The sequence below is a fragment of the Chrysochloris asiatica genome, unplaced genomic scaffold, assembly GCF_000296735.1.
Source record: "Chrysochloris asiatica unplaced genomic scaffold, ChrAsi1.0 scaffold00402, whole genome shotgun sequence".
Classification (NCBI taxonomy): Eukaryota; Metazoa; Chordata; class Mammalia; order Afrosoricida; family Chrysochloridae; genus Chrysochloris; species Chrysochloris asiatica.
In genome coordinates this window covers 283,765-293,374 of record NW_006408920.1, presented here as the reverse complement: position 1 = coordinate 293,374, position 9,610 = coordinate 283,765, and positions in this window count along the sequence as shown.

Below are 9,610 nucleotides of genomic sequence, written 5' to 3'. Positions count from 1 at the left end.
CTGATGGATTATATGACTTACTTGTGAGTGATTGTTATTAGGATTGTGGTTGTAAATACTTGGAAATCTAATGAATGGATTGATAAATGTTGCAATCCTATTGGGTTTAAAATGAGCCATCTCAGAAGCAGAAGGGGGACCTCATTATCTTCAAGAAAGATCAGGAGGGAAGTGTGTCCTTTGGACCAAGAGATCCCTGTGCACTGTGCATCTTCAACCCAAGGATAGAAAAGCTGATATACCAGAGTAGTAGCAGAGGAACAGCAACTGCAGAAACAAGAGGTAGAACAAGAAATAGAATGGTGGACTTTGCAGTCCATGAAGCAAATAAAACTGAGTGATTTGGGACAGGCAGATTGCCTGAAGAGTGGAGTGCCTACAGATTCTTAATTGGGGGAACTTGATTTGCTGACTCATGAAGCTAGAGCTTAGTGCCTTCAGGCTGAGGCTAATGGTGAAATGGTGTGTCCTATGGTCATTTATCAGCAGTCCTTAAAAAAGCATTATAACATTGGCTGGGCAGAAAGAGGCCTGCCTGGTGCATGGCTGAGGAGAGGTTTTTCTGACTGGAAGATGTATACCCTGAACATTTCTGATCCTTCTTTGTAACCTGTTATCTGCTCTAATTAACCCCAAAACTGTGAGTGTTGAGTCTGAGTTTTCTGTGACCATTGCAATGAATCATCAAACCTAGTCGAGTAGAGAGGGTTGTAGAAGTAATCATTGGTACCACATTCGTTGCAAAAATAAATTAGAAAAATTGAGTTACTCTGTCACATTTGCTTCAAGTAAAGTGTTAAGAAGCCACATTCAGGTATCATGTTCCAGCACAGTTCTAGAATGATTTTATTATTTCATAAAATTCTACTGGATCACCCTGCATTAGCATGTTAACCCTTCCATAAATATGTTCCAACTTACTTTTTGAGATTCATTTTCCTCTACACAAGCCTAAAATACTGGTATTATTCTGTCCTGTGGGTCTACTTAATATAAAAACATCACTAATGAACAAATATTCTCTGTGAACTTTCTGTATGCCAGGAATTATTCTATTGGAAGTGCAGCCAACAATAAACTACTCACAGGAAGTTATATATTGCACAGTTTTAATAAACATTCAATGTGTTTAAAAGGAAATGTGCTGGTACTGAGTATTAGGAAGAAAATACAATATGATAATGTGCAGAGAATGATGGATGGAGACATAGAGATGCTGTTTTAGGGTGCTCAGGAAAGCCCTCTAAAGTGGGGATATTTCAGGAGAGCACTGAGTGAAGTGAGGAAGTTAACCATGCAATTCTCTGTAAAATTATAAGCCCTAACTTCTATTGCTTTTGAGATTTTGCTTCTCTTAGGTCTGTGAAGATATCGTTTATGAAGGTCACATCATCAAGTGGTAGCGTCATTTTCTGGTTTCAAAGCTGCATGTAAAAAGAATCATAGGTAGATCTATGGGCAACCATCTAAAATAATTTAATCCATTTCTTAATTTTAAAGAGAATGTAGCTAAGATTTAGAGAGGTTTATTTATTTGTTTTAAGTGAAAAAGTAAATAATAGTAAGATGGCAATTAGAAGCCTGCTCTCTTAGACTTTATTGTTCTACTGTATTAAGACTGAGTTTTCTAAATAATGTGATATGAATGAGTTAGACCCTATGAACATGTTAAGATATTTTACTTCATTTTGGCTTTCTTCAGAAGTTACTGATACCGATATTTGAAACCATTAATTTTTCTTTTTACACTAAGATCCCACCTGATCATTCAGAACACAACTATTCACAAATATTTCCGTGTGAGGATACTTTTTAAATTCTAGTGTTCTATGAGGTTTTCTGCTCCCATAAAGATTTACAGCCTCGGAAACCCTATGTAGGGTCCCTAGGAGTTGGAACCGGACTCCACAGCACATCGTCATCACCAATGTTATAAAAAAGGATCTGTGGTAGCATCATGGTTGTGAGTTAGGCTGCTAACCTCATGTTCAACAGTTAAAGTTACCAGTTGTTCTGTGGGAGAAAGAGAGACTTTCTGCTCCCATTAAGATTGACAGTCTCTGAAACCCGATACAGGGTTTTTATGTGTCAACACTGACTCCATGGCACATAACCAATCAACCAATATTATAAATGAGTCTTGGTATGTCACTGTAGGATAAGCACTGCACTGCTAATCACAAGGCCGGTGGTTTAAACCCACCAACTTCTCCTTGGAAACCCTATACCAGGCTGCTATGAGTTGGAATCAACTTGGTGGCTCTTAACAACAGCAAGAGGATATCTATGTTTATTTGTTCCATTTCATTTTGACAATTTCCAGTTTTACTTGATTCATGCTTTATACATTCCACGCTCTGATTATTAATAGATGTTTACAGCTGTTTCTCTTCATTTTCAGTTGCTTCCCTTCAGCAAAAAAAGGTCCCAAAGGCTGTCCTCCATTTGCATCATCACTGTCAACTCTACTTTGAGGACACAGCTCTTGCCCAGTCATATTTTGAGTGCCTTCCAACCTGAGGGGCTCATCTTCTGGCATTATTTCTGACAATATTCTGTTGCTGTTTGTCATGTTTCAATATTCAGTATTCTGGTGCTATCTGACAGTGTTCCTCTGTTTTTCATATGGTTTTCAGTGACTAAATATTCTGGAAGCTCTTCTGAAACCTGTCCACCATGGATGGCTCTGTTGGTATTTAAAATACTGGGGGCATAGTTTTCAGAATCACAGCAACTTGCAAACCACATTGTGGCAAACTGAGAGGTTCAGTTTCAGGATGGAAAAAAAAAAAAAAAATCCTTAGTTCAACTTTCCTGGTCTTTTCTATCAATGCAGCTTTCAATTTTATTAAAATTATGTCATAATGAGATCCCATGTTTGCCTTGTATCTTTCCAGAAAATCTACCAAGATTACCCCTTTAGGATCACAGAAAATAGTTGCTATAGCCTTCTGAATTTACCTGTAACTAATCTTTGAGATCTTCTCACCCATGCTAAAAATGCTTGTATCACTTAAAATCTGTTGTTTTATGTGGGATAGTAGTCCCATAAGCTGGTTACAAAGCTTCAATGAAAGATGTCCACGAGGTTTGTTAAAAAATTTTTACATAGCTGTGACTTCACATTTTTTTATACATGGCACGAAGAGTATCTGTTTTTTGAAGGCACCTTAACAAGACTACGACAAATGTATTCTGAGATAACTTGCCTGCAGCCATCCACAGATTGAAGAGATATGCAGTTCAAATCTATTAGCCACTCCCTGGGAGAAAGATGAAGTTACTTGGTGTGGTTCCATTTTATATGTGAGCTGTGCCTGATTAATTTACTCTTTATGCTTTAATGAGAGTATATCCTTGGTGGTCAGGATGGTTATGGTGGTTATGTGCAGTGGAGTCTGTTCTGATTGTAGTAACCTTTATAGGGTTCCTGAGGTTGTAAATCTTTAAAAGAGCAGAAAGCCTTGTCTTTTTCCTGTAGAGCAATTGGCAGATTCAAGCTGTTGACCTTGTGGTTAGCAGTCAAACTCATAATCCATTACTCTACCAAGGCTCCTTAATATATCCTTAGGCACAAATTAAATGTAAAACTACTTATTAAAATTGAAGATTCAACATATAATCAATCACTTTTTCAAATATATATACTCTTGAAATATATACAAGTGATTGATAATGCACTTTTAGTGCAAAATCATCTTCCATTAAAGAGAATACATGACAGTTTTATCGAAGACAATATTCAGCAACATTTTATGCATAGGTGAAATGTTTTTACAATGTTCTAGATTTTACCATTATTATTTCTGCCATTCTCTTAAGTTGTGTTTTTTGAGATTTCTTTCTTTTTGTCAAATGGGCCCTATGTGAAATGAAGAGGAAAGAATTTTTTTTTTTTTATAGGTTTTGGATTGTTTCCAATGCTGTATCTATCTTTTTTGATTACTCCTGTAGCACTTTCCTGACTTCTTCCTCATTTTTTTTCCACCCCTTTTCGGATCCTTTGAATTTGTTTCCATATCATTCTTCTGAATTCCTTCTCAGGCAGATCCTGAAGTTGCTCTTCTACTGGAAAGTCTGTGTCTGCTTCCAACTCATTTGTCTCAATTACATTTTTCTGTTTTTGGACATGTGTTGAGATCTTTAATTATGTTTTTTTGTATATTTTCACTCTTATGATGTGGGTTTTTAATGCTTAAATGGATGCATGTAACTTTGTTGTTAAGCTTGCTGAGCATCTCCTGGTGGTTATGATCTGGAGATTGTTTTCTCTTTTCACGTGTAATGCCTTGCAGCTGGTGGGTTATTACAGGGTATGCTTGTACCTTGGCTACATGAGCACAGTTTCTGTCTCTTTTTGGGTAAGGTAAGGTAAGGTAAGAATTCTCCAACCCCTGGAAGAAGAGTGAGGCTAAAAGGACCAAAGACAGAAACATTGTAAAAGCAGAGACAGAAACGACCAATCAAAAACAAAAATAAAATTGTGATTGACACTGTACCTTTGCTATGCAAAGTGTTCCTGCCTATATAAACTTTGGGGCTAATTCCCAGAGTCAAACGTCATAAGAAGCAGCCTGTAGGTTTCCTCTCTGTTCCACTGGATAACTGTGGGAGCAATGCTGGACCCTTTTAGGGGTGTGCTCCCACCCACCTGAAGGCATCTGGGCTGGGCAGTGAGGCCACGATCAGAGTGAAGAGGAAATACATGGGAAAAATTAAAAGTGAAAGATGAAAAATTGGTCACTCCTCTTCTCCCAAACACATAGCTATGTGACTTCTAGCGCTGGATCACTGCCTCCACTTGGCTGTGGCTCCACCCTCCATCATGAAGACTTTTGGCTGCTGGACACCATGGCTAAATTGATTCAGAAATCACTGGAGTTTGCTTCCACAGGCACATTTCTTCACAGATGCTCATGGGAAACTGTTGCTGGGAGCCTTAAGCAAGACCCAAAGCTCTGCAGATGTTCTGCAGACTGCTCTTACTCTGTTTTTTGTTTTTTTTTGTTTTGTTTTTAGCAGAGTAGTGTTCAATATCTGTCTCTGCTCACTTGTCCCCAAACTGGAAGTGCTATTAAGATTTTGATTTTCTGTTGTTATTAAAGAGCCATCAAGTTGGTTCCAGCTCATAGAAACCTTTTATAGGGCTCCAAAGAGCAGCTCGTAGGTTTGAATTATCAACCTGTGGTTCATAGTCCAGTGCTGGTCCTATAGTGCTACAACTATTTGCTAAATATGAGTTAATCTTCCTGGTTGAGTGAGATACATTTGTATATAATGAGAGATAAAGGTTTTGTATTGTTCTTTTGCATATTGGTATCTAGTTTTACCAACACCATCTGTTGAAGAGTTACCTCATCCTTATTTAATGTACTTTGGTCCTTTGTCAAAGATCAATTTTCTGTATATGGATGGAATAACTTCTGAATTCTAAATTATGTCCATTGATCAATGTATCTTTAATTGTACCAATACCAGGCTGTTTTGGCCACTGTTGTTATTGTTGTTAGGTACCATCAAGTCTGTACTGACTCATACTGACCCTACACCCAACAGAATGAAACACTGCCCAGTCTTGGGCCAACATCATAGTAGTTGCCATGCTTGAGCTCATTGATAATGCCACTTTTCCAATCCATCTTTCTGGGTCTTCCTCTTTTTCTCTGGCCTTCCACCTTACCAAACATGATATCCTTCTTCAGAGACTTGTCCCTCATGACAATATGTCCAAAGTATGAGAGACAAAATTTGGCCATCTTGGCCTCCAGGGAGCACTCTGGCTGCACTTCTTCCCAAAGGCTTTACTCCATTCACATCATCAAGGTCATCTTTACTTTGAGGCCGCAGCTCTCCGCCAATCTCATTTTGAGTGCCTTCAAACCTGAGGGGCTCTTTTTCCAGCCCTATATCTGAAAGTGTTTCTCTGCTACTCATAAGATTTTCAGTGACTAAACATTCAGAAGTAGTCCATCTCTCCTTCTTCCTAGTCTGTCTTTGTCTGGAAACTCCTCTGAAACCTGCCAACCATGTGTGACTCTCTTGGTATTTTAAATACCCATGGCATAGCTTCCAGAATCATAGCAACTCACAAGCCATCACAGTATGACAAATTGACAGACAGGTGGTAGTTCACCACTGTAGCCATGTAGAAAATTTTGAAATTGGAAGTGAGAGGCCTCCAACTTTTACATTCTTCATAAGAAGTTCTTTGCTTATCAGAGGACTCTTGCCATTCCATATAAAGTTTGTGATTATTTTTTCCATGTCTTTAAATATGTTGTTGGAATCTGTCTTGGGTTTGTGTTATATCTGTAGATTGCTCTGGGTAGTAATGACTTTTTCACAATATTAAGTCTTCCTATCTAGGAAAATTGTACATTTTTCCATTTTTTAAACATCTTTTGGGTTCTTTAACTTGTGTTTTGAAGTTTTCTTTGCATAGGTGTCTTTTTTTCTGGTTAGATTTGTTCCTAAGTATTTCATCCTTTGGGCAGCTATTGTACATAATATTGCTTTCCTCATTTCTTTTTCAGCACTATCATTATTAGTATATAGGAATCCAACTAATTTTTGTATGTTGATCTTGTACTCTGCCACTTTGCTGAATCTTCCAATGAGGTCCAGTAGTTTTTTGCTGAATCTTTGTGGTTTTCCTCGTATGAGATCATGTCATCTGCAAATAGAATTTTACTTCTTCTTTGCCAATTTGGATGCCTTTAATTTCCCTGTCTTGCTTTATAGCTTTGCCGAAGACTTCCAACACAATGTTAAATAGGAGTGGTGATAAAAGGCATTCTTATCTTGTTCCTGTTTGCAAAGGGAAACCTCACAGTTTCTCTCCATTGAGAATGATGTTGGCTCTTGGTTTTATATATATTCTCTTAATTGTGCTGAGAAATTTTCCTTTAATTCCTACTTTGTTGAGCATTTTTATGTTGGATTTTGTCAAATGCATTTTCTGCACCAATTGATTTGATCATGTGGCTCTTTTCCTTTTTAAAAAATTTACATTGTGGAATAAATTGATTGTTTTCTAATATTGAAACATCCTTGCCTCCCTGATATGAATCACATTCGGTCATGATGTATTGGTTTTTTGGTGTGTTGTTGAATTCTATTGGCTAGAATTTGGTTGAGAATTTTTACCTCTACATTCATGAAAGATATTGGTGTATAATTTTCATTTCTAGTGATGTTGTTCCCTGGTTTTGCTATAAGAGTTATGCTTACTTCACAAAATTCATTAGTAAGTTTTCCATCATTTTTATGCTCTTAAATAGTTTGAATAGAGTTGGTGACAGCTCTTCTCTGAATGTTTGATAAAATTCCCTAGAAAAGACATCTGGGCCTAAAGTTTTTGGTTGGGAGTTTTCTGATGACCTGTAACAAAAGAAGAACAATGTTTCCTTCACTTATATACAGCTCTTCATAGTGTTCTGTTATTAGCCTTTTTATTTCCATTGGTTCTGTTGTGATGTTACCCATGTAGTTTCTTATGTGTGTTATTTGTATCTTCTTTTCTTTTGTTAGGTTTGCCAATGTTTTTTTCAATTTTATTAATCTTTTTAAAGAACCAAATTCTTGTCTTGTGGATTCTGTAGATTTTCTGTTGCCTATCTCATTTATTTCTGCTCTAATCTTCATTATTTCTTTTCTTCTGGTGACTGTAGCTTTACTTGGCTAGTCTTTTTCTAATTGTTGCAGATGTTGTGGTCATGTGTTGATATTGATTCTTTCTTCTTTTTGGATGTGTGCATTTATTGTTATAAATTGTCCTCTCAGGACTCCTTTTGCGGTGTATCAAGGGTTTTGGTATGTTATGTTTACATTCTTATTTGTTTCTAGAAATGTCTTAATTTCACATTTTATTTGTTCTACTTCCCAGTAGCTTGAGCAGGGTGTTTATTCAGTTTCCATGTTTTTTGCTTTATTTCCTTGATCTTCCATAGTTGATTTCTAATTTTATAGCATTTTGATCTGAGAAGATACTTTGGAGAATTTTGATATTTTAAAAATTATTTAGAATTGCTTTGTGGCCTAACACATGATCTGTTCTAGAGAATGTTCCATGTGCACTGGAAAAAGTGTAGTATGCTGTTTTTGGATTGAATGCTCTGTTCACATCTTTGAGGTAAAGTTGGTTAATTGCGTTGTTTTTTTTTTTCCCACTGTGTCTTTGTCTTTGTCGACTTTCTTTCTAATTCTTCTAGCCTTTTTTTTTTTTTTTTTAAAGTAATGTATTAAAATATCCCTCGATTATTGTAGATTTGTCTCTTTCTTCAATTCTTTGACAAAGGACCAAAGTAAATAAAATAAGGATGAGGTAAGTCTCTTCAACAGATGGTGTTGGCAAAACTAGATATCAATATGCATATGCTCTTTTCATTGGGAACATAGGTAAACTCCATATTTATTATGATTATGCCCTCTTGTTCAATTGGTCCTTTAATCATAAAATAATGATTTGCTTTCTATCTTCTGATGGTTTTTACCTTAAAGATTATTTTATCAGAGATTAGTATTGTGACTCCTGCTCATTTTATATTGCAGTAAGTTTGGTATATTTTTTTGATGGTTTAATTTTTAATATGTTTTGTTTTTGTGTGTAAGGTGTATCTCTTGTACACAGCATATTAAAGGGTCTTGTTTTCTTTTACATTCTACTGCTCTGTGTCTACCACACACATTGACATTCAGTGTGATTATTATTGTTGTTGCCATCGAGTCAGTACTAACTCATAGCGACCGTATGCACAGCAGAATGATACACTTCCTGATCCTGGGCAAAACTCACTACTGTTGGCACACATGAGTCCATCAATGCTGCCACTTGGCCAATCCATCTCGTTGGAGGTCTTTGTCTTTTTCTGTTACCCTCCACCTTACCAAACATGATATACTTCTCCAGTGACTGGTTCCTCCTTATAATATGTCCAAAGTATGATAGACGAAGTTTGGCCATCTTGGCCTCCAAGGTCACTCTGGCTGTACTTCTTCCAAAATGGATCTATTAGTTCTTTTTGCAGCTCATGGCATTTTCAATATTCCCCTCCAATATCATAACTCAAAAGCATCAATTCTTCTATGGTCTTCCTTATTCACTATCCAGCTTTCACATGCATATGAAGTTATTGAAAAATACCATGGCTTGGGTCAGGTGCACCTTAGTCCTCAAGCTGACATCCTTGCTCTTCAACACTTTAAAATGGTCTTGTGCAGTAGATTTGCCTAATTCAATACGTTGTTTGATTTCTTGACTGCTGCTTCCATGAGTGTTGATAGTTGATCCAAGAAGAATGAAGTCTTTGACAACTTCATTCTTTCCTCCATTGATAAGAATGTTGTTTATTGGTCCAGTGGTGAGTATTTTTGTTTTCTTTACATTGAGATGTAATCCATACCGAAGGCTGTCTCTTTGATCTTCATCAGTAAATGTTTTAAGACCTCTTCACTTTCAGCAAGCAAGGTTGTATCATCTGCATATCTCAGGTTGTTAATGAGTCTCCCTCTGATCATGATGCAACCTTTTTCTTCATATAATCCAGCTTCTTGGATTATTTGCTCAGCACACAGGTTAAATAAGTATGATGAAAGAATACAACCTTGTCGC